Source organism: Stenella coeruleoalba, assembly GCF_951394435.1.
Source record: "Stenella coeruleoalba genome assembly, contig: scaffold_40, whole genome shotgun sequence".
Classification (NCBI taxonomy): domain Eukaryota; kingdom Metazoa; phylum Chordata; class Mammalia; order Artiodactyla; family Delphinidae; genus Stenella; species Stenella coeruleoalba.
In genome coordinates this window covers 940,780-967,337 of record NW_027646100.1, presented here as the reverse complement: position 1 = coordinate 967,337, position 26,558 = coordinate 940,780, and the positions used below count along the sequence as shown (strand labels likewise).

Sequence of the window (26,558 nt, the reverse complement as noted above, 5' to 3'; positions counted from 1 at the left end):
CTGCACTACAATGAAGTCTCACTTCCCCCCGGTCAAAAGGGCCATCTGAAAAAAGGGTAAAATCCAGAAAGGCAGGACAGGCCATGGAGAACTGGGAGCCTTGTTATGCTGATGGGCGGGATGTAAATTGCCAACAGACACTCAGGAGAAGTGTATGGTGTTTCCTGAAACATCTAAAAAACAAAGCAACAGAACCTAGGGCACTTCCACTTATGGTCCTATAGCTTAGGGAAATTAAAATCAAAAAGACACAGCCACCTCAAAGTTCGGAACGGCTCTGTTTACAAGAACCTCGTTTACAGTACAAGTTCAACATCGCAGAAAGTGAAAAATGGATAAAGAAGTTGTGGTATTTACTTACAAAGCAATATCACTCAGCAATGAAATCTGTGTCATCAGGCCCTTAGCAGCACAATGAGTGGATTCAGGTATGATGATTCTAACTGAAATAAGTCACACAGAAAAAGAAACATCATAAGATATCAGTAATACACGGAATGTAAACTTGGCTACACAGGAACTGAATTACAGAACAGAACAAGGTCTCAAATTTAGAAAACCAACTTATGCTTGCTTAAGGGGAAAGGTGAGTTGGGGTGCTGCATAAAACCAGAGATTGAAATGAGTACAGATAAAGTTCCTTAAGCCAAATATGGAATAGACAAGAGCTACTCCTTGCTCAACGAAATGGACTCAACACCGCATATTAAACGCCTAAGAATGTACCTGACTAGTAAGTATCTTAAAACCTATGGATTGCTATGTCTCCGAAAATGAATCAAGCATGTGTACAGGGGCATAAACGCAGCAGTGATAGGATTGGAGAGGTTCGGTGAGCAAATGAAGACCCTTTGAAGTCATATTGCATGGTACCCATTCCACGGGTTTCAACTACCCAGGTTTTAGGTATTCTTCCTTCAGCTAAAACATGCATGTGGAACCCAGAGTATGATCATCCGTGTGAACGGGAGACGTGTTCAAATATGTCTCAGTTTTCCTCCCCTGGTACTCGGCTGCAACATTCCAGACGCTTTACTAACACTCTCCCCACTTGGAGAGTCAGGGCCTTTAACCTCCTGTTTGGCCCAGTTTGCAATTTCTGCGGAAGATGAACAGGAATAGCGAGAACCAATGAGAGGCTAGCTGGAGGTGTCTGGACGGGCAAATTTAACTCTCATTTCCCACCAGGAAGAGGAAATAACCAAAGGCTCAGTGTGCCGTGCCGGAACCAGATTAGGGCCTGAAGCCATCCTGCGGTGTTGCGGCCAGCTCACAAGAAAGCGAGTTGAAGAAAGGAGCTCAGGGGCACTGTAATTCACAAACCTGCAGAGTTATAAATGACAGCTATCGTCCAAAAATAGACTGAAGTAAGGCTGCCAAGAGGACTTGAAAGCGGGGCAGAATTGCAGGAAACCGATTTCAGGAGGTAGACTGGAATTGCATTGAAAGCATAGGAAAAGAGGCAGAACGTCCACAATGATGCACTTGGCCAAAAAGGGCGTATGCGTTTTTTCCTGAATATATTCAGGAAAAAACGCATACGCCCTTTTTGGCCAACCAAGCAAGCTTGCAAAAGAAATCTGCACTACAATGAAGTCTCACTTCCCCCCGGTCAAAAGGGCCATCTGAAAAAAGTGTAAAATCCAGAAAGGCAGGACAGGCCATGGAGAACTGGGAGCCTTGTTATGCTGATGGGCGGGATGTAAATTGCCAACAACCACTCGGGAGAAGTGTATGGTGTTTCCTGAAACATCTAAAAAACAAAGCAACAGAACCTAGGGCACTTCCACTTATGGTCCTATAGCTTAGGGAAATTAAAATCAAAAAGACACAGCCACCCCAAAGTTTCGAACGGCTCTGTTTACAAGAACCTCATTTACAGTACAAGTTCAACATCGCAGAAAGTGAAAAATGGATAAAGAAGTTGTGGTATTTACTTACAAAGCAATATCACTCAGCAATGAAATCTGTGTCATCAGGCCCTTAGCAGCACAATGAGTGGATTCAGGTATGATGATTCTAACTGAAATAAGTCCAACAGAAACAGAAACATCATAAGATATCAGTAATACACGGAATGTAAACTTGGCTACACAGGAACTGAATTACAGAACAGAACAGGGTCTCAAATTTAGAAAACCAATTTATGCTTGCTTAAGGGGAAAGGTGAGTTGGGGTGCTGCATAAAACCAGAGATTGAAATGAGCACAGATAAAGTTCCTTAAGCCAAATATGGAATAGACAAGAGCTACTCCTTGCTCAACGAAATGGACTCAACACCCCATATTAAACGCCTAGGAATGTACCTGAATAGTAAGTATCTTAAAACCTATGGATTGCTATGTCTCCGAAAGAGAATCAAGCATGTGTACAGGGGCATAAACGCAGCAGTGATAGGATTGGAGAGGTTCGGTGAGCAAATGAAGACCCTTTGAAGTCATATTGCATGGTACCCATTCCACGGGATTCAACTACCCAGGTTTTAGGTATTCTTCCTTCAGCTAAAACATGCATGTGGAACCCAAGTATGATCAACCATGTCAATGGGAGACGTGTTCAAATATGTCTCAGTTTTCCTCCCCTGGAACTCGGGTGCAACATTCCAGACGCTTTACTAACACTCTCCCCACTTGGAGAGTCAGCGCCTTTAACCTCCTGTTTGGCACAGTTTGCAATTTCTGCGGAAGATGAACAGGAATAGCGAGAACCAATGAGAGGCTAGCTGGAGGTGTCTGGACGGGCAAATTTAACTCTCATTTCCCACCAGGAAGAGGAAATAACCAAAGGCTCAGTGTGCCGTGCCGGAACCAGATTAGGGCCTGAAGCCATCCTGCAGTGTTGCGGCCAGCTCAAAAGAAAGCGAGTTGAAGAAAGGAGCTCAGGGGCACTGTAATTCACAAACCTGCAGAGTTATAAATGACAGCTATCATCCAAAAATAGACTGAAGTAAGGCTGCCAAGAGGACTTGAAAGCGGGGCAGAATTGCAGGAAACCGATTTCAGGAGGTAGACTGGAATTGCATTGAAAGCATAGGAAAAGAGGCAGAACGTCCACAATGATGCACTTGGCCAAAAAGGGCGTATGCGTTTTTTCCTGAATATATTCAGGAAAAAACGCATACGCCCTTTTTGGCCAACCAAGCAAGCTTGCAAAGGAAATCTGCACTACAATGAAGTCTCACTTCCCCCCGGTCAAAAGGGCCATCTGAAAAAAGTATAAAATCCAGAAAGGCAGGACAGGCCATGGAGAACTGGGAGCCTTGTTATGCTGATGGGCGGGATGTAAATTGCCAACAGACACTCGGGAGAAGTGTATGGTGTTTCCTGAAACATCTAAAAAACAAAGCAACAGAGCCTAGGGCACTTCCACTTATGGTCCTATAGCTTAGGGAAATTAAAATCAAAAAGACACAGCCACCCCAAAGTTTGGGACGCCTCTGTTTACAAGAACCTCGTTTACCGTACAAGTTCAATATCACAGAAAGTGAAAACTGGATAAAGAACTTGTGGTACTTACGTACAATGCAGTATCACTCAGCAATGAAACCTATGTCATCAGGCCCGTAGCAGCATAATGAGTGGATTCAGGTACGATGATTCTAACTGAAATAAGTCACACAGAAAAAGAAACATCATAAGATATCAGTAATACACGGAATGTAAACTTGGCTACACAGGAACTGAATTACAGAACAGAACAGGGTCTCAAATTTAGAAAACCAACTTATGTTTGCTTAAGGGGAAAGGTGAGTTGGGGTGCTGCATAAAACCAGAGATTGAAATGAGCACAGATAAAGTTCCTTAAGCCAAATATGGAATAGACAAGAGCTACTCCTTGCTCAATGAAATGGACTCAACACCGCATATTAAACGCCTAAGAATGTACCTGACTAGTAAGTATCTTAAAACCTATAGATTGCTATGTCTCCGAAAGAGAATCAAGCATGTGTACAGGGGCATAAACGCAGCAGTGATAGGATTGGAGAGGTTCGGTGAGCAAATGAAGACCCTTTGAAGTCATATTGCATGGTACCCATTCCACGGGTTTCAACTACCCAGGTTTTAGGTATTCTTCCTTCAGCTAAAACATGCATGTGGAACCCAGAGTATGATCAACCATGTGATCGGGAGACGTGTTCAAATATGTCTCAGTTTTCCTCCCGTGGTACTCGGGTGCAACATTCCAGACGCTTTACTAACACTCTCCCCACCTGGAGAGTCCGCGCCTTTAACCTCCTGTTTGGCCAGTTTGCAATTTCTGCGGAAGATGAACGGGAATAGCGAGAACCAATGAGAGGCTAGCTGGAGGTGTCTGGACGGGCAAATTTAACTCTCATTTCCCACCAGGAAGAGGAATTAACCAAAAGCTCAGCATGCCGGGCCGGAACCAGATTAGGGCCTGAAGCCATCCTGCGGTGTTGCGGCCAGGTCACAAGAAAGCGAGTTGAAGAAAGGAGCTCAGGGGCACTGTAATTCACAAACCTGCAGAGTTATAAATGACAGCTATCGTCCAAAAATAGACTGAAGTAAGGCTGCCAAGAGGACTTGAAAGCGGGGCAGAATTGCAGGAAACCGATTTCAGGAGGTAGACTGGAATTGCATTGAAAGCATAGGAAAAGAGGCAGAACGTCCACAATGATGCACTTGGCCAAAAAGGGCGTATGCGTTTTTTCCTGAATATATTCAGGAAAAAACGCATACGCCCTTGTTGGCCAACCAAGCAAGCTTGCAAAGGAAATCTGCACTACAATGAAGTCTCACTTCCCCCTGGTCAAAAGGGCCATCTGAAAAAAGTGTAAAATCCAGAAAGGCAGGACAGGCCATGGAGAACTGGGAGCCTTGTTATGCTGATGGGCGGGATGTAAATTGCCAACAACCACTCGGGAGAAGTGTATGGTGTTTCCTGAAACATCTAAAAAACAAAGCAACAGAACCTAGGGCACTTCCACTTATGGTCCTATAGCTTAGGGAAATTAAAATCAAAAAGACACAGCCACCCCAAAGTTTGGAACGGCTCTGTTTACAAGAACCTCGTTTACCGTACAAGTTCAACATCGCAGAAAGTGAAAAATGGATAAAGAAGTTGTGGTATTTACTTACAAAGCAATATCACTCAGCAATGAAATCTGTGTCATCAGGCCCTTAGCAGCACAATGAGTGGATTCAGGTATGATGATTCTAACTGAAATAAGTCACACAGAAAAAGAAACATCATAAGATATCAGTAATACACGGAATGTAAACTTGGCTACACAGGAACTGAATTACAGAACAGGGTCTAAAATTTAGAAAACCAACTTATGCTTGCTTAAGGGGAAAGGTGAGTTGGGGTGCTGCATAAAACCAGAGATTGAAATGAGCACAGATAAAGTTCCTTAAGCCAAATATGGAATAGACAAGAGCTACTCCTTGCTCAACGAAATGGACTCAACACCACATATTAAACGCCAAAGAATGTACCTGACTAGTAAGTATCTTAAAACCTATGGATTGCTATGTCTCCGAAAGAGAATCAAGCATGTGTACAGGGGCATAAACGCAGCAGTGATAGGATTGGAGAGGTTCGGTGAGCAAATGAAGACCCTTTGAAGTCATATTGCATGGTACCCATTCCACGGCTTTCACCTACCCAGGTTTAAGGTATTCTTCCTTCAGCTAAAACATGCATGTGGAACCTAGAGTATGATCAACCATGTGATCGGGAGACGTGTTCAAATATGTCTCAGTTTTCGTACCCTGGTACTCGGGTGCAACATTCCAGACGCTTTACTAACACTCTCCCGACTTGGAGAGTCAGTCCCTTTAACCTCCTGTTTGGCCCAGTTTGCAATTTCTGCGGAAGATGAACAGGAATAGCGAGAACCAATGAGAGGCTAGCTGGAGGTGTCTGAACGGGCAAATTTAACTCTCATTTCCCACCAGGAAGAGGAATTAACCAAAGGCTCAGCGTGCCATGCCGGAACCAGATTAGGGCCTGAAGACATCCTGCGGTGTTGCGGCCAGGTCACAAGAAAGCGAGTTGAAGAAAGGAGCTCAGGGGCACTGTAATTCACAAACCTGCAGAGTTATAAATGACAGCTATCGTCCAAAAATAGACTGAAGTAAGGCTGCCAAGAGGACTTGAAAGCGGGGCAGAATTGCAGGAAACCGATTTCAGGAGGTAGACTGGAATTGCATTGAAAGCATAGGAAAAGAGGCAGAACGTCCACAATGATGCACTTGGCCAAAAAGGGCGTATGCGTTTTTTCCTGAACATATTCAGGAAAAAACGCATACGCCCTTTTTGGCCAACCAAGCAAACTTGCAAAGGAAATCTGCACTACAATGAAGTCTCACTTCCCTCCGGTCAAAAGGGCCATCTGAAAAAAGTGTAAAATCCAGAAAGGCAGGACAGGCCATGGAGAACTGGGAGCCTTGTTATGCTGATGGGCGGGATGTAAATTGCCAACAGACACTCGGGAGAAGTGTATGGTGTTTCCTGAAACATCTAAAAAACAAAGCAACAGAGCCTAGGGCACTTCCACTTATGGTCCTATAGCTTAGGGAAATTAAAATCAAAAAGACACAGGCACCCCAAAGTTTGGGACGCCTCTGTTTACAAGAACCTCGTTTACCGTACAAGTTCAATATCACAGAAAGTGAAAAATGGATAAAGAACTTGTGGTACTTACGTACAATGCAGTATCACTCAGCAATGAAATCTATGTCATCAGGCCTGTAGCAGCATAATGAGTGGATTCAGGTACGATGATTCTAACTGAAATAAGTCACACAGAAAAAGAAACATCATAAGATATCACTAATACACGGATTGTAAACGTGGATACACAGGAACTGAATTACAGAACAGAACAGTTTCTCAAATTTAGAAAACCAACTTATGCTTGCTTAAGGGGAAAGGTGAGTTGGGGTGCTGCATAAAACCAGAGATTGAAATGAGCACAGATAAAGTTCCTTAAGCCAAATATGGAATAGACAAGAGCTACTCGTTGCTCAAAGAAATGGACTCAACACCGCATATTAAACGCCTAACAATGTACCTGACTAGTAAGTATCTTAAAACCTAGGGATTGCTATGTCTCCGAAAGAGAATCAAGCATGTGTACAGGGGCATAAACGCAGCAGTGATAGGATTGGAGAGGTTCGGTGAGCAAATGAAGACCCTTTGAAGTCATATTGCATGGTACCCATTCCACGGGTTTCAACTACCCAGGTTTTAGGTATTCTTCCTTCAGCTAAAACATGCATGTGGAACCCAGAGTATGATCAACCATGAGATCGGGAGACGTGTTCAAATATGTCTCAGTTTTCCTCCCCTGGTACTCGGGTGCAACATTCCAGACGCTTTACTAACACTCTCCCCACTTGGAGAGTCAGCGCCTTTAACCTCCTGTTTGGCCCAGTTTGCAATTTCTGCGGAAGATGAACAGGAATAGCGAGAACCAATGAGAGACTAGCTGGAGGTGTCTGGACGGGCAAATTTAACTCTCATTTCCCACCAGGAAGAGGAAATAACCAGAGGCTCAGCGTGCCGTGCCGGAACCACATTAGGGCCTGAAGCTATCCTGCGGTGTTGCGGCCAGCTCACAAGAAAGCGAGTTGAAGAAAGGAGCTCAGGGGCACTGTAAATCACAAACCTGCAGAGTTATAAATGACAGCTATCGTCCAAAAATAGACTGAAGTAAGGCTGCCAAGAGGACTTGAAAGCGGGGCAGAATTGCAGGAAACCGATTTCAGGAGGTAGACTGGAATTGCATTGAAAGCATAGGAAAAGAGGCAGAACGTCCACAATGATGCACTTGGCCAAAAAGGGCGTATGCGTTTTTTCCTGAATATATTCAGGAAAAAACGCATACGCCCTTTTTGGCCAACCAAGCAAGCTTGCAAAGGAAATCTGCACTACAATGAAGTCTCACTTCCCCCCGGTCAAAAGGGCCATCTGAAAAAAGTGTAAAATCCAGAAAGGCAGGACAGGCCATGGAGAACTGGGAGCCTTGTTATGCTGATGGGCGGGATGTAAATTGCCAACAACCACTTGGGAGAAGTGTATGGTGTTTCCTGAAACATCTAAAAAACAAAGCAACAGAACCTAGGGCACTTCCACTTATGGTCCTATAGCTTAGGGAAATTAAAATCAAAAAGACACAGCCACCCCAAAGTTTGGAACGGCTCTGTTTACAAGAACCTCGTTTACCGTACAAGTTCAACATCGCAGAAAGTGAAAAATGGATAAAGAAGTTGTGGTATTTACTTACAAAGCAATATCACTCAGCAATGAAATCTGTGTCATCAGGCCCTTAGCAGCACAATGAGTGGATTCAGGTATGATGATTCTAACTGAAATAAGTCACACAGAAAAAGAAACATCATAAGATATCAGTAATACACGGAATGTAAACTTGGCTACACAGGAACTGCATTCCAAAACAGAACAGGGTCTCAAATTTAGAAAACCAACTTATGCTTGCTTAAGGGGAAATGTGAGCTGGGGTGCTGCATAAAACCAGAGATTGAAATGAGCACAGATAAAGTTCCTTAAGCCAAATATGGAATAGACAAGAGCTACTCCTTGCTCAACGAAATGGACTCAACACCGCATATTAAACGCCTAAGAATGTACCTGACTAGTAAGTATCTTAAAACCTATGGATTGCTATGTCTCCGAAAGAGAATCAAGCATGTGTACAGGGGCATAAACGCAGCAGTGATAGGATTGGAGAGGTTCGGTGAGAAAATGAAGACCCTTTGAAGTCATATTGCATGGTACCCATTCCACGGGTTTCACCTACCCAGGTTTAAGGTATTCTTCCGTCAGCTAAAACATGCATGTGGAACCTAGAGTATGATCAACCATGTGATCGGGAGACGTGTTCAAATATGTCTCAGTTTTCGTACCCTGGTACTCGGGTGCAACATTCCAGACGCTTTACTAACACTCTCCCGACTTGGAGAGTCAGTCCCTTTAACCTCCTGTTTGGCCCAGTTTGCAATTTCTGCGGAAGATGAACAGGAATAACGAGAACCAATGAGAGAATAGCTGGAGGTGTCTGAACGGGCAAATTTAACTCTCATTTCCCACCAGGAAAAGGAATTAACCAAAGGCTCAGCGTGCCGTGCCGGAACCAGATTAGGGCCTGAAGACATCCTGCGGTGTTGCGGCCAGGTCACAAGAAAGCAAGTTGAAGAAAGGAGCTCAGGGGCACTGTAATTCACAAACCTGCAGAGTTATAAATGACAGCTATCGTCCAAAAATATACTGAAGTAAGGCTGCCAAGAGGACTTGAAAGCGGGGCAGAATTGCAGGAAACCGATTTCAAGAGGTAGACTGGAATTGCATTGAAAGCATAGGAAAAGAGGCAGAACGTCCACAATGATGCACTTGGCCAAAAAGGGCGTATGCGTTTTTTCCTGAATATATTTTTCCTGAATATATTCAGGAAAAAACGCATACGCCCTTTTTGGCCAACCAAGCAAGCTTGCAAAGGAAATCTGCACTACAATGAAGTCTCACTTCCCCCTGGTCAAAAGGGTCATCTGAAAAAAGTGTAAAATCCAGAAAGGCAGGACAGGCCATGGAGAACTGGGAGCCTTGTTATGCTGATGGGCGGGATGTAAATTGCCAACAGACACTTGGGAGAAGTGTATGGTGTTTCCTGAAACATCTAAAAAACAAAGCAACAGAGCCTAGGGCACTTCCACTTATGGTCCTATAGCTTAGGGAATTTAAAATCAAAAAGACACAGCCACCCCAAAGTTTCGAACGGCTCTGTTTACAAGAACCTCGTTTACAGTACAAGTTCAACATCGCAGAAAGTGAAAAATGGATAAAGAAGTTGTGGTATTTACTTACAAAGCAATATCACTCAGCAATGAAATCTGTGTCATCAGGCCCTTAGCAGCACAATGAGTGGATTCAGGTATGATGATTCTAACTGAAATAAGTCACACAGAAAAAGAAACATCATAAGATATCAGTAATACACGGAATGTAAACTTGGCTACACAGGAACTGAATTACAGAACAGAACAGGTTCTCAAATTTAGAAAACCAACTTATGCTTGCTTAAGGGGAAAGGTGAGTTGGGGTGCTGCATAAAACCAGAGATTGAAATGAGCACAGATAAAGTTCCTTAAGCCAAATATGGAATAGACAAGAGCTACTCCTTGCTCAACGAAATGGACTCAAAACCCCATATTAAACGCCTAAGAATGTACCTGACTAGTAAGTATCTTAAAACCTATGGATTGCTATGTCTCCAAAAGAGAATCAAGCGTGTGTACAGGGGCATAAACGCAGCAGTGATAGGATTGGAGAGGTTCGGTGAGCAAATGAAGACCCTTTGAAGTCATATTGCATGGTACCCATTCCACGGGTTTCAAATACCCAGGTTTAAGGTATTCTTCCTTCAGCTAAAACATGCATGTGGAACCCAAGTATGATCAACCATGTGAACGGGAGACGTGTTCAAATATGTCTCAGTTTTCCTCCCCTGGTACTCGGGTGCAACATTCCAGACGCTTTACTAACACTCTCCCCACTTGGAGAGTCAGCGCTTTAAACTCCTGTTTGGCCCAGTTTGCAATTTCTGCGGAAGATGAACAGGAATAGCGAGAACCAATGAGACTAGCTGGAGGTGTCTGGACGGGCAAATTTAACTCTCATTTCCCACCAGGAAGAGCAAATAACCAAAGGCTCAGCGTGTCGTGCCGGAACCAGATTAGGGCCTGAAGCCATCCAGCGGTGTTGCGGCCAGCTCAAAAGAAAGCGAGTTGAAGAAACGAGCTCAGGGGCACTGTAATTCACAAACCTGCAGAGTTATAAATGACAGCTATCGTCCAAAAATAGACTGAAGTAAGGCTGCCAAGAGGACTTGAAAGCGGGGCAGAATTGCAGGAAACCAATTTCAGGAGGTAGACTGGAATTGCATTGAAAGCATAGGAAAGGAGGCAGAACGTCCACAATGATGCACTTGGCCAAAAAGGGCGTATGCGTTTTTTCCTGAATATATTCAGGAAAAAACGCATACGCCCTGTTCGGCCAACCAAGCAAGCTTGCAAAGGAAATCTGCACTACAATGAAGTCTCACTTCCCCCCGGTCAAAAGGGCCATCTGAAAAAAGTGTAAAATCCAGAAAGGCAGGACAGGCCATGGAGAACTGGGAGCCTTGTTATGCTGATGGGCGGGATGTAAATTGCCAACAGACACTTGGGAGAAGTGTATGGTGTTTCCTGAAACATCTAAAAAACAAAGCAACAGAACCTAGGGCACTTCCACTTATGGTCCTATAGCTTAGGGAAATTAAAATGAAAAAGACACAGCCACCCCAAAGTTTGGAACGGCTCTGTTTACAAGAACCTCGTTTACAGTACAAGTTCAACATCGCAGAAAGTGAAAAATGGATAAAGAAGTTGTGGTATTTACTTACAAAGCAATATCACTCAGCAATGAAATCTGTGTCATCAGGCCCTTAGCAGCACAATGAGTGGATTCAGGTATGATGATTCTAACTGAAATAAGTCACACAGAAAAAGAAACATCATAAGATATCACTAATACACGGAATGTAAACTTGGCTACACAGGAACTGCATTCCAAAACAGAACAGGGTCTCAAATTTAGAAAACCAACTTATGCTTGCTTAAGGGGAAAGGTGAGTTGGGGTGCTGCATAAAACCAGAGATTGAAATGAGCACAGATAAAGTTCCTTAAGCCAAATATGGAATAGACAAGAGCTACTCCTTGCTCAACGAAATGGACTCAAAACCCCATATTAAACGCCTAAGAATGTCCCTGACTAGTAAGTATCTTAAAACCTATGGATTGCTATGTCTCCAAAAGAGAATCAAGCGTGTGTACAGGGGCATAAATGCAGCAGTGATAGGATTGGAGAGGTTTGGTGAGCAAATGAAGACCCTTTGAAGTCATATTGCATGGTACCCATTACACGGGTCTCAACTCTCCAGGTTTAAGGTATTCTTCCTTCAGCTAAAACATGCATGTGGAACCCAGAGTATGATCAACCATGTGAACGGGAGACGTGTTCAAATATGTCTCAGTTTTCCTCCCCTGGTACTCGGGTGCAACATTCCAGACGCTTTACTAACACTCTCCCGACTTGGAGAGTCAGTCCCTTTAACCTCCTGTTTGGCCCAGTTTGCAATTTCTGCGGAAGATGAACAGGAATAGCGAGAACCAATGAGAGGCTAGCTGGAGGTGTCTGGACGGACAAATTCAACTCTCATTTCCCACCAGGAAGAGGAATTAACCAAAGGCTCAGCATGCCGGGCCGGAACCAGATTAGGGCCTGAAGCCATCCTGCGGTGTTGCGGCCAGGTCACAAGAAAGCGAGTTGAAGAAAGGAGCTCAGCGGCACTGTAATTCACAAACCTGCAGAGTTATAAATGACAGCTATCGTCCAAAAATAGACTGAAGTAAGGCTGCCAAGAGGACTTGAAAGCGGGGCAGAATTGCAGGAAACCGATTTCAGGAGGTAGACTGGAATTGCATTGAAAGCATAGGAAAAGAGGCAGAACGTCCACAATGATGCACTTGGCCAAAAAGGGCGTATGCGTTTTTTCCTGAATATATTCAGGAAAAAACGCATACGCCCTTTTTGGCCAACCAAGCAAGCTTGCAAAGGAAATCTGCACTACAATGAAGTCTCACTTCCCCCCGGTCAAAAGGGCCATCTGAAAAAAGTGTAAAATCCAGAAAGGCAGGACAGGCCACGGAGAACTGGGAGCCTTGTTATGCTGATGGGCGGGATGAAAATTGCCAAGAACCACTTGGGAGAAGTGTATGGTGTTTCCTGAAACAACTAAAAAACAAAGCAACAGAACCTAGGGCACTTCCACATATGGTCCTATAGCTTAGGGAAATTAAAATGAAAAAGACACAGCCACCCCAAAGTTTGGAACGGCTCTGTTTACAAGAACCTCGTTTACAGTACAAGTTCAACATCGCAGAAAGTGAAAAATGGATAAAGAAGTTGTGGTATTTACTTACAAAGCAATATCACTCAGCAATGAAATCTGTGTCATCAGGCCCTTAGCAGCACAATGAGTGGATTCAGGTATGATGATTCTAACTGAAATAAGTCACACAGAAAAAGAAACATCATAAGATATCACTAATACACGGAATGTAAACTTGGCTACACAGGAACTGCATTCCAAAACAGAACAGGGTCTCAAATTTAGAAAACCAACTTATGCTTGCTTAAGGGGAAAGGTGAGTTGGGGTGCTGCATAAAACCAGAGATTGAAATGAGCACAGATAAAGTTCCTTAAGCCAAATATGGAATAGACAAGAGCTACTCCTTGCTCAACGAAACGGACTCAACACCGCATATTAAACGCCTAAGAATGTACCTGACTAGTAAGTATCTTACGACCTATGGATTGCTATGTCTCTGAAAGAGAATCAAGCATGTGTACAGGGACATAAACGCAGCAGTGATAGGATTGGAGAGGTTCGGTGAGCAAATGAAGACCCTTTGAAGTCATATTGCATGGTACCCATTACACGGGTCTTAACTCTCCAGGTTTAAGGTATTCTTCCTTCAGCTAAAACATGCATGTGGAACCCAAGTATGATCAACCATGTGAACGGGAGACGTGTTCAAATATGTCTCAGTTTTCGTACCCTGGTACTCGGGTGCAACATTCCAGACGCTTTACTAACACTCTCCCGACTTGGAGAGTCAGTCCCTTTAACGTCCTGTTTGGCCCAGTTTGCAATTTCTGTGGAAGATGAACAGGAATAGCGAGAACCAATGAGAGACTAGCTGGAGGTGTCTGGATGGGCAAATTTAACTCTCATTTCCCACCAGGAAGAGGAATTAACCAAAGGCTCAGCGTGCCGTGCCAGAACCAGTTTAGGGCCTGAAGACATCCTGCGGTGTTGCGGCCAGGTCACAAGAAAGCGAGTTGAAGAAAGGAGCTCAGGGGCACTGTAATTCACAAACCTGCAGAGTTATAAATGACAGCTATCGTCCAAAAATATACTGAAGTAAGGCTGCCAAGAGGACTTGAAAGCGGGGCAGAATTGCAGGAAACCGATTTCAGGAGGTAGACTGGAATTGCATTGAAAGCATAGGAAAAGAGGCAGAACGTCCACAATGATGCACTTGGCCAAAAAGGGCGTATGCGTTTTTTCCTGAATATAATCAGGAAAAAACGCATACGCCCTGTTCGGCCAACCAAGCAAGCTTGCAAAGGAAATCTGCACTACAATGAAGTCTCACTTCCCTCCGGTCAAAAGGGCCATCTGAAAAAAGTGTAAAATCCAGAAAGGCAGGACAGGCCATGGAGAACTGGGAGCCTTGTTATGCTGATGGGCAGGATGTAAATTGCAAACAGACATTCAGGAGAAGTGTATGGTGTTTTTGAAACATCTAAAAAACAAAGCAACAGAGCCTAGGGCACTGCCACTTATGGTCCTATAGCTTAGGGAAATTAAAATCAAAAAGACACAGCCACCCCAAAGTTTGGAACGGCTCTGTTTACAAGAACCTCGTTTACAGTACAAGTTCAACATCGCAGAAAGTGAAAAATGGATAAAGAAGTTGTGGTATTTACTTACAAAGCAATATCACTCAGCAATGAAATCTGTGTCATCAGGCCCTTAGCAGCACAATGAGTGGATTCAGGTATGATGATTCTAACTGAAATAAGTCACACAGAAGAAGAAACATCATAAGATATCAGTAATACACGGAATGTAAACTTGGCTACACAGGAACTGAATTACAGAACAGAACAGGGTCTCAAATTTAGAAAACCAACTTATGCTTGCTTAAGGGGAAAGGTGAGTTGGGGTGCTGCATAAAACCAGAGATTGAAATGAGCACAGATAAAGTTCCTTAAGCCAAATATGGAATAGACAAGAGCTACTCCTTGCTCAACGAAATGGACTCAACACCCCATATTAAACGCCTAAGAATGTACCTGACTAGTAAGTATCTTAAAACCTATGGATTGCTATGTCTCCAAAAGAGAATCAAGCGTGTGTACAGGGGCATAAATGCAGCAGTGATAGGATTGGAGAGGTTTGGTGAGCAAATGAAGACCCTTTGAAGTCATATTGCATGGTACCCATTACACGGGTCTCAACTCTCCAGGTTTAAGGTATTCTTCCTTCAGCTAAAACATGCATGTGGAACCCAGAGTATGATCAACCATGTGAACGGGAGACGTGTTCAAATATGTCTCAGTTTTCCTCCCCTGGTACTCGGGTGCAACATTCCAGACGCTTTACTAACACTCTCCCGACTTGGAGAGTCAGTCCCTTTAACCTCCTGTTTGGCCCAGTTTGCAATTTCTGCGGAAGATGAACAGGAATAGCGAGAACCAATGAGAGGCTAGCTGGAGGTGTCTGGACGGACAAATTCAACTCTCATTTCCCACCAGGAAGAGGAATTAACCAAAGGCTCAGCATGCCGGGCCGGAACCAGATTAGGGCCTGAAGCCATCCTGCGGTGTTGCGGCCAGGTCACAAGAAAGCGAGTTGAAGAAAGGAGCTCAGGGGCACTGTAATTCACAAACCTGCAGAGTTATAAATGACAGCTATCGTCCAAAAATAGACTGAAGTAAGGCTGCCAAGAGGACTTGAAAGCGGGGCAGAATTGCAGGAAACCGATTTCAGGAGGTAGACTGGAATTGCATTGAAAGCATAGGAAAAGAGGCAGAACGTCCACAATGATGCACTTGGCCAAAAAGGGCGTATGCGTTTTTTCCTGAATATATTCAGGAAAAAACGCATACGCCCTTTTTGGCCAACCAAGCAAGCTTGCAAAGGAAATCTGCACTACAATGAAGTCTCACTTCCCCCCGGTCAAAAGGGCCATCTGAAAAAAGTGTAAAATCCAGAAAGGCAGGACAGGCCATGGAGAACTGGGAGCCTTGTTATGCTGATGGGCGGGATGAAAATTGCCAAGAACCACTTGGGAGAAGTGTATGGTGTTTCCTGAAACAACTAAAAAACAAAGCAACAGAACCTAGGGCACTTCCACATATGGTCCTATAGCTTAGGGAAATTAAAATGAAAATGACACAGCCACCCCAAAGTTTGGAACGGCTCTGTTTACAAGAACCTCGTTTACAGTACAAGTTCAACATCGCAGAAAGTGAAAAATGGATAAAGAAGTTGTGGTATTTACTTACAAAGCAATATCACTCAGCAATGAAATCTGTGTCATCAGGCCCTTAGCAGCACAATGAGTGGATTCAGGTATGATGATTCTAACTGAAATAAGTCACACAGAAAAAGAAACATCATAAGATATCACCAATACACGGAATGTAAACTTGGCTACACAGGAACTGCATTCCAAAACAGAACAGGGTCTCAAATTTAGAAAACCAACTTATGCTTGCTTAAGGGGAAAGGTGAGTTGGGGTGCTGCATAAAACCAGAGATTGAAATGAGCACAGATAAAGTTCCTTAAGCCAAATATGGAATAGACAAGAGCTACTCCTTGCTCAACGAAACGGACTCAACACCGCATATTAAACGCCTAAGAATGTACCTGACTAGTAAGTATCTTACGACCTATGGATTGCTATGTCTCTGAAAGAGAATCAAGCATGTGTACAGGGACATAAACGCAGCAGTGATAGGATTGGAGAGGTTCGGTGAGCAAATGAAGACCCTTTGAAGTCATATTGCATGGTACCCATTACACGGGTCTTAACTCTCCAGGTTTAAGGTATTCTTCCTTCAGCTAAAACATGCATGTGGAACCCAAGTATGATCAACCATGTGAACGGGAGACGTGTTCAAATATGTCTCAGTTTTCGTACCCTGGTACTCGGGTGCAACATTCCAGACGCTTTACTAACACTCTCCCGACTTGGAGAGTCAGTCCCTTTAACGTCCTGTTTGGCCCAGTTTGCAATTTCTGTGGAAGATGAACAGGAATAGCGAGAACCAATGAGAGACTAGCTGGAGGTGTCTGGATGGGCAAATTTAACTCTCATTTCCCACCAGGAAGAGGAATTAACCAAAGGCTCAGCGTGCCGTGCCAGAACCAGTTTAGGGCCTGAAGACATCCTGCGGTGTTGCGGCCAGGTCACAAGAAAGCGAGTTGAAGAAAGGAGCTCAGGGGCACTGTAATTCACAAACCTGCAGAGTTATAAATGACAGCTATCGTCCAAAAATATACTGAAGTAAGGCTGCCAAGAGGACTTGAAAGCGGGGCAGAATTGCAGGAAACCGATTTCAGGAGGTAGACTGGAATTGCATTGAAAGCATAGGAAAAGAGGCAGAACGTCCACAATGATGCACTTGGCCAAAAAGGGCGTATGCGTTTCTTCCTGAATATATTCAGGAAAAAACGCATACGCCCTTTTTGGCCAACCAAGAAAACTTGCAAAGGAAATCTGCACTACAATGAAGTCTCACTTCCCCCCGGTCAAAAGGGCCATCTGAAAAAAGTGTAAAATCCAGAAAGGCAGGACAGGCCATGGAGAACTGGGAGCCTTGTTATGCTGATGGGCGGGATGTAAATTGCAAACAGATATTCAGGAGAAGTGTATGGTGTTTTTGAAACATCTAAAAAACAAAGCAACAGAGCCTAGGGCACTTCCACTTATGGTCCTATAGCTTAGGGAAATTAAAATCAAAAAGACACAGCCACCCCAAAGTTTGGAACGGCTCTGTTTACAAGAACCTCGTTTACAGTACAAGTTCAACATCGCAGAAAGTGAAAAATGGATAAAGAAGTTGTGGTATTTACTTACAAAGCAATATCACTCAGCAATGAAATCTGTGTCATCAGGCCCTTAGCAGCACAATGAGTGGATTCAGGTATGATGATTCTAACTGAAATAAGTCACACAGAAAAAGAAACATCATAACATATCAGAAATACACGGAATATAAACTTGGCTACACAGGAACTGAATTACAGAACAGAACAGGGTCTCAAATTTAGAAAACCAACTTATGCTTGCTTAAGGGGAAAGGTGAGTTGGGGTGCTGCATAAAACCAGAGATTGAAATGAGCACAGATAAAGTTCCTTAAGCCAAATATGGAATAGACAAGAGCTACTCCTTGCTCAACGAAATGGACTCAACACCCCATATTAAAGGCCTAAGAATGTACCTGACTAGTAAGTATCTTAAAACCTATGGATTGCTATGTCTCCAAAAGAGAATCAAGCGTGTGTACAGGGGCATAAATGCAGCAGTGATAGGATTGGAGAGGTTTGGTGAGCAAATGAAGACCCTTTGAAGTCATATTGCATGGTACCCATTACACGGGTCTCAACTCTCCAGGTTTAAGGTATTCTTCCTTCAGCTAAAACATGCATGTGGAACCCAGAGTATGATCAACCATGTGAACGGGAGACGTGTTCAAATATGTCTCAGTTTTCCTCCCCTGGTACTCGGGTGCAACATTCCAGACGCTTTACTAACACTCTCCCGACTTGGAGAGTCAGTCCCTTTAACCTCCTGTTTGGCCCAGTTTGCAATTTCTGCGGAAGATGAACAGGAATAGCGAGAACCAATGAGAGGCTAGCTGGAGGTGTCTGGACGGACAAATTCAACTCTCATTTCCCACCAGGAAGAGGAATTAACCAAAGGCTCAGCATGCCGGGCCGGAACCAGATTAGGGCCTGAAGCCATCCTGCGGTGTTGCGGCCAGGTCACAAGAAAGCGAGTTGAAGAAAGGAGCTCAGGGGCACTGTAATTCACAAACCTGCAGAGTTATAAATGACAGCTATCGTCCAAAAATAGACTGAAGTAAGGCTGCCAAGAGGACTTGAAAGCGGGGCAGAATTGCAGGAAACCGATTTCAGGAGGTAGACTGGAATTGCATTGAAAGCATAGGAAAAGAGGCAGAACGTCCACAATGATGCACTTGGCCAAAAAGGGCGTATGCGTTTTTTCCTGAATATATTCAGGAAAAAACGCATACGCCCTTTTTGGCCAACCAAGCAAGCTTGCAAAGGAAATCTGCACTACAATGAAGTCTCACTTCCCCCCGGTCAAAAGGGCCATCTGAAAAAAGTGTAAAATCCAGAAAGGCAGGACAGGCCATGGAGAACTGGGAGCCTTGTTATGCTGATGGGCGGGATGTAAATTGCCAAGAACCACTTGGGAGAAGTGTATGGTGTTTCCTGTAACAACTAACAAACAAAGCAACAGAACCTAGGGCACTTCCACTTATGGTCCTATAGCTTAGGGAAATTAAAATGAAAAAGACACAGCCACCCCAAAGTTTGGAACGGCTCTGTTTACAAGAACCTCGTTTACAGTACAAGTTCAACATCGCAGAAAGTGAAAAATGGATAAAGAAGTTGTGGTATTTACTTACAAAGCAATATCACTCAGCAATGAAATCTGTGTCATCAGGCCCTTAGCAGCACAATGAGTGGATTCAGGTATGATGATTCTAACTGAAATAAGTCACACAGAAAAAGAAACATCATAAGATATCAGTAATACACGGAATGTAAACTTGGCTACACAGGAACTGAATTACAGAACAGAAGAGGGTCTCAAATTTAGAAAACCAACTTATGCTTGCTTAAGGGGAAAGGTGAGTTGGGGTGCTGCATAAAACCAGAGATTGAAATGAGCACAGATAAAGTTCCTTAAGCCAAATATGGAATAGACAAGAGCTACTCCTTGCTCAACGAAATGGACTCAACACCGCATATTAAACGCCTAAGAATGTACCTGACTAGAAGTATCTTAAAACCTATGGATTGCTATGTCTCCGAAAGAGAATCAAGCATGTGTACAGGGGCATAAACGCAGCAGTGATAGGATTGGAGAGGTTCGGTGAGCAAATGCAGACCCTTTGAAGTCATATTGCATGGTACCCATTCCACGGGTTTCAACTACCCAGGTTTAAGGTATTCTTCCTTCAGCTAAAACATGCATGTGGAACCTAGAGTATGATCAACCATGTGATCGGGAGACGTGTTCAAATATGTCTCAGTTTTCGTACCCTGGTACTCGGGTGCAACATTCCAGACGCTTTACTAACACTCTCCCGACTTGGAGAGTCAGTGCCTTTAACCTCCTGTTTGGCCCAGTTTGCAATTTCTGCGGAAGATGAACAGGAATAGCGAGAACCAATGAGAGGCTAGCTGGAGGTGTCTGGACGGGCAAATTTAACTCTCATTTCCCACCAGGAAGAGGAAATAACCAAAGGCTCAGCGTGCCGTGCCGGAACCAGGTTAGGGCCTGAAGCCATCCTGCGGTGTTGTGGCCAGCTCAAAAGAAAGCGAGTTGAAGAAAGGAGCTAAGGGGCACTGTAATTCACAAACCTGCAGAGTTATAAATGACAGCTATCGTCCAAAAATAGACTGAAGTAAGGCTGCCAAGAGGACTTGAAAGCGGGGCAGAATTGCAGGAAACCGATTTCAGGAGGTAGACTGGAATTGCATTGAAAGCATAGGAAAAGAGGCAGAACGTCCACAATGATGCACTTGGCCAAAAAGGGCATATGCGTTTTTTCCTGAATATATTCAGGAAAAAACGCATACGCCCTTTTTGGCCAACCAAGCAAGCTTGCAAAGGAAATCTGCACTACAATGAAGTCTCACTTCCCCCCGGTCAAAAGGGCCATCTGAAAAAAGTGTAAAATCCAGAAAGGCAGGACAGGCCATGGAGAACTGGGAGCCTTGTTATGCTGATGGGCGGGATGTAAATTGCCAACAGACACTCGGGAGAAGTGTATGCTGTTTCCTGAAACATCTAAAAAACAAAGCAACAGAGCCTAGGGCACTTCCACTTATGGTCCTATAGCTTAGGGAAATTAAAATCAAAAAGACACAGCCACCCCAAAGTTTGGGACGCCTCTGTTTACAAGAACCTCGTTTACAGTACAAGTTCAATATCACAGAAAGTGAAAAATGGATAAAGAACTTGTGGTACTTACGTACAATGCAGTATCACTCAGCAATCAAATCTATGTCATCAGGCCCGTAGCAGCATTATGAGTGGATTCAGGTACGATGATTCTAACTGAAATAAGTCACACAGAAAAAGAAACATCATAAGATATCACTAATACACGGAATGTAAACTTGGCTACACAGGAACTGCATTACAGAACAGAACAGGTTCTCAAATTTAGAAAACCAACTTATGCTTGCTTAAGGGGAAAGGTGAGTTGGGGTGCTGCATAAAACCAGAGATTGAAATGAGCACAGATAAAGTTCCTTAAGCCAAATATGGAATAGACAAGAGCTACTCCTTGCTCAACGAAATGGACTCAACACCGCATATTAAACGCCTAAGAATGTACCTGACTAGTAAGTATCTTAAAACCTATGGATTGCTATGTCTCCGAAAGAGAATCAAGCATGTGTACAGGGGCATAAACGCAGCAGTGATAGGATTGGAGATGTTCGGTGAGCAAATGAAGACCCTTTAAAGTCATATTGCATGGTACCCATTCCACGGGTTTCAACTACCCAGGTTTTAGGTATTCTTCCTTCAGCTAAAACATGCATGTGGAACCCAGAGTATGATCAACCATGTGATCGGGAGACGTGTTCAAATATGTCTCAGTTTTCCTACCCTGGTACTCGGGTGCAACATTCCAGACGCTTTACTAACACTCTCCCGACTTGGAGAGTCAGTCCCTTTAACCTCCTGTTTGGCCCAGTTTGCAATTTCTGTGGAAGATGAACAGGAATAGCGAGAACCAATGAGAGGCTAGCTGGAGGTGTCTGGACGGGCAAATTTAACTCTCATTTCCCACCAGGAAGAGGAATTAACCAAAGGCTCAGCATGCCGGGCCTGAACCAGATTAGGGCCTGAAGCCATCCTGCGGTGTTGCGGCCAGGTCACAAGAAAGCGAGTTGAAGAAAGGAGCTCAGGGGCACTGTAATTCACAAACCTGCAGAGTTATAAATGACAGCTATCGTCCAAAAATAGACTGAAGTAAGGCTGCCAAGAGGACTTGAAAGCGGGGCAGAATTGCAGGAAACCGATTTCAGGAGGTAGACTGGAATTGCATTGAAAGCATAGGAAAAGAGGCAGAACGTCCACAATGGTGCACTTGGCCAAAAAGGGCGTATGCGTTTTTTCCTGAATATATTCAGGAAAAAACGCATACGCCCTTTTTGGCCAACCAAGCAAGCTTGCAAAGGAAATCTGCACTACAATGAAGTCTCACTTCCCCCCGGTCAAAAGGGCCATCTGAAAAAAGTGTAAAATCCAGAAAGGCAGGACAGGCCATGGAGAACTGGGAGCCTTGTTATGCTGATGGGCGGGATGTAAATTGCCAACAGACACTTGGGAGAAGTGTATGGTGTTTCCTGAAACATCTAAAAAACAAAGCAACAGAGCCTAGGGCACTTCCACTTATGGTCCTATAGCTTAGGGAAATTAAAATGAAAAAGACACAGCCACCCCAAAGTTTGCAACGGTTCTGTTTACAAGAACCTCGTTTACAGTACAAGTTCAACATCGCAGAAACTGAAAAATGGATAAAGAAGTTGTGGTAATCACTTACAAAGCAATATCACTCAGCAATGAAATCTATGTCATCAGGCCCTTAGCAGCACAATGAGTGGATTCAGGTATGATGATTCTAACTGAAATAAGTCACACAGAAAAAGAAACATCATAAGATATCAGTAATACACGGAATGGAAACTTGGCTACACAGGAACTGAATTACAGAACAGAACAGGGTCTCAAATTTAGAAAACCAACTTATGCTTGCTTAAGGGGAAAGGTGAGTTGGGGTGCTGCATAAAACCAGAGATTGAAATGAGCACAGATAAAGTTCCTTAAGCCATATATGGAATAGACAAGAGCTACTCCTTGCTCAATGAAATGGACTCAACACCGCATATTAAACGCCTAAGAATGTACCTGACTAGTAAGTATCTTAAAACCTATGGATTGCTATGTCTCCGAAAGAGAATCAAGCATGTGTACAGGGGCATAAACGCAGCAGTGATAGGATTGGAGAGGTTCGGTGAGCAAATGAAGACCCTTTGAAGTCATATTGCATGGTACCCATTCCACGGGTTTCACCTACCCAGGTTTAAGTTATTCTTCCTTCAGCTAAAACATGCATGTGGAACCTAGAGTATGATCAACCATGTGATCGGGAGACGTGTTCAAATATTTCTCAGTTTTCGTACCCTGGTACTCCGGTGCAACATTCCAGACGCTTTACTAACACTCTCCCCACTTGGAGAGTCAGCGCCTTTAACCTCCTGTTTGGCCCAGTTTGCAATTTCTGCGGAAGATGAACAGGAATAGCGAGAACCAATGAGAGGCTAGCTGGAGGTGTCTGGACGGGCAAATTTAACTCTCATTTCCCACCAGGAAGAGGAAATAACCAAAGGCTCAGCGTGCCGTACCGGAACCAGATTAGGGCCTGAAGCCATCCTGCGGTGTTGCGGCCAGCTCAAAAGAAAGCGAGTTGAAGAAAGGAGCTCAGGGGCACTGTAATTCACAAACCTGCAGAGTTATAAATGACAGCTATCGTCCAAAAATAGACTGAAGTAAGGCTGCCAAGAGGACTTGAAAGCGGGGCAGAATTGCAGGAAACCGATTTCAGGAGGTAGACTGGAATTGCATTGAAAGCATAGGAAAAGAGGCAGAACGTCCACAATGATGCACTTGGCCAAAAAGGGCGTATGCGTTTTTTCCTGAATATATTCAGGAAAAAACGCATACGCACTTTTTGGCCAACCAAGCAAGCTTGCAAAGGAAATCTGCACTACAATGAAGTCTCACTTCCCCCCGGTCAAAAGGGCCATCTGAAAAAAGGGTAAAATCCAGAAAGGCAGGACAGGCCATGGAGAACTGGGAGCCTTGTTATGCTGATGGGCGGGATGTAAATTGCCAACACCCACTCGGGAGAAGTGTATGGTGTTTCCTGAAACATCTAAAAAACAAAGCAACAGAACCTAGGGCACTTCCACTTATGGTCCTATAGCTTAGGGAAATTAAAATCAAAAAGACACAGCCACCCCAAAGTTTGGGATGCCTCTGTTTACAAGAACCTCGTTTACAGTACAAGTTCAACATCGCAGAAAGTGAAAAATGGATAAAGAAGTTGTGGTATTTACTTACAAAGCAATATCACCAAGCAATGAAATCTGTGTCATCAGGCCCTTAGCAGCACAATGAGTGGATTCAGGTATGATGATTCTAACTGAAATAAGTCACACAGAAAATGAAACATCATAAGATATCAGTAATACACGGAATGTAAACTTGGCTACACAGGAACTGAATTACAGAACAGAACAGGGTCTCAAATTTAGAAAACCAACTTATGCTTGCTTAAGGTTAAAGGTGTGTTGGGGTGCTGCATAAAACCAGAGATTGAAATGAGCACAGATAAAGTTCCTTAAGCCAAATATGGAATAGACAAGAGCTACTCCTTGCTCAACGAAATGGACTCAACACCGCATATTAAACGCCTAAGAATGTACCTGACTAGTAAGTATCTTAAAACCTAGGGATTGCTATGTCTCCGAAAGAGAATCAAGCATGTGTACAGGGCATAAACGCAGCAGTGATAGGATTGGAGAGGTTCGGTGAGCAAATGAAGACCCTTTGAAGTCATATTGCATGGTACCCATTCCACGGGTTTCAACTACCCAGGTTTTAGGTATTCTTCCTTCAGCTAAAACATGCATGTGGAACCCAGAGTATGATCAACCATGTGATCGGGAGACGTGTTCAAATATGTCTCAGTTTTCCTCCCCTGGTACTCGGGTGCAACATTCCAGACGCTTTACTAACACTCTCCCCACTTGGAGAGTCAGCGTCTTTAACCTCCTGTTTGGCCCAGTTTGCAATTTCTGCGGAAGATGCACAGGAATAGCGAGAACCAATGAGAGACTAGCTGGAGGTGTCTGGACGGGCAAATTTAACTCTCATTTCCCACCAGGAAGAGGAAATAACCAGAGGCTCAGCGTGCCGTGCCAGAACCAGATTAGGGCCTGAAGCCATCCTGCGGTGTTGCGGCCAGCTCAAAAGAAAGCGAGTTGAAGAAAGGAGCTCAGGGGCACTGTAATTCACAAACCTGCAGAGTTATAAATGACAGCTATCGTCCAAAAATAGACTGAAGTAAGGCTGCCAAGAGGACTTGAAAGCGGGGCAGAATTGCAGGAAACCGATTTCAGGAGGTAGACTGGAATTGCATTGAAAGCATAGGAAAAGAGGCAGAACGTCCACAATGATGCACTTGGCCAAAAAGGGCGTATGCGTTTTTTCCTGAATATATTCAGGAAAAAACGCATACGCCCTTTTTGGCCAACCAAGCAAGCTTGCAAAGGAAATCTGCACTACAATGAAGTCTCACTTCCCCCCGGTCAAAAGGGTCATCTGAAAAAAGGGTAAAATCCAGAAAGGCAGGACAGGCCATGGAGAACTGGGAGCCTTGTTATGCTGATGGGCGGGATGTAAATTGCCAACAGACACTCGGGAGAAGTGTATGGTGTTTCCTGAAACATCTAAAAAACAAAGCAACAGAACCTAGGGCACTTCCACTTATGGTCCTATAGCTTAGGGAAATTAAAATCAAAAAGACACAGCCACCCCAAAATTTGGGACGCCTCCGTTTACAAAAACCTCGTTTACAGTACAAGTTCAATATCACAGAAAGTGAAAAATGGATAAAGAACTTGTGGTACTTACGTACAATGCAGTATCACTCAGCAATGAAATCTATGTCATCAGGCCCGTAGCAGCATCATGAGTGGATTCAGGTACGATGATTCTAACTGAAATAAGTCACACAGAAAAAGAAACATCATAAGATATCACTAATACACGGAATGTAAACTTGGCTACACAGGAACTGCATTCCAAAACAGAACAGGGTCTCAAATTTAGAAAACCAACTTATGCTTGCTTAAGGGGAAAGGTGAGTTGTGGTGCTGCATAAAACCAGAGATTGAAATGAGCACAGATAAAGTTCCTTAAGCCAAATATGGAATAGACAAGAGCTACTCCTTGCTCAACGAAATGGACTCAAAACCCCATATTAAACGCCTAAGAATGTACCTGACTAGTAAGTATCTTAAAACCTATGGATTGCTATGTCTCCAAAAGAGAATCAAGCGTGTGTACAGGGGCATAAACGCAGCAGTGATAGGATTGGAGAGGTTCGGTGAGCAAATGAAGACCCTTTGAAGTCATATTGCACGGTACCCATTCCACGGGTCTCAACTCTCCAGGTTTAAGGTATTGTTCCTTCAGCTAAAACATGCATGTGGAACCCAGAGTATGATCAACCATGTGAACGGGAGACGTGTTCAAATATGTCTCAGTTTTCCTCCCCTGGTACTCGGGTGCAACATTCCAGACGCTTTACTAACACTCTCCCGACTTGGAGAGTCAGTCCCTTTAACCTCCTGTTTGGCCCAGTTTGCAATTTCTGCGGAAGTTGAACAGGAATAGCGAGAACCAATGAGAGGCTAGCTGGAGGTGTCTGGATGGGCAAATTTAACTCTCATTTCCCACCAGGAAGAGGAATTAACCAAAGGCTCAGCATGCAGGGCCGGAACCAAATTAGGGCCTGAAGCCATCCTGCGGTGTTGCGGCCAGGTCACAAGAAA

At 43.9% G+C, this 26,558-nt stretch overlaps 1 long non-coding RNA gene across 10 annotated transcripts in view; it reads right to left on the bottom strand.

The window, feature by feature from the left end:
• The window catches only part of LOC307181340, a 1,758,975-nt gene that overhangs the window by 1,454,478 nt on the left and 277,939 nt on the right, over positions 1-26,558 (bottom strand). Inside the window, exon 1 of one of the 10 annotated variants that reach the window (XR_013826461.1) lies at positions 20,897-20,959. The exons of 8 other annotated variants lie outside the window; for them this stretch is intronic. This is a non-coding gene — a long non-coding RNA (uncharacterized lncRNA). Of the gene's footprint in view, positions 1-20,896; positions 20,960-26,558 lie in introns of those variants that run through there. One more of the 10 variants, XR_013826462.1, reaches the window with a different exon arrangement.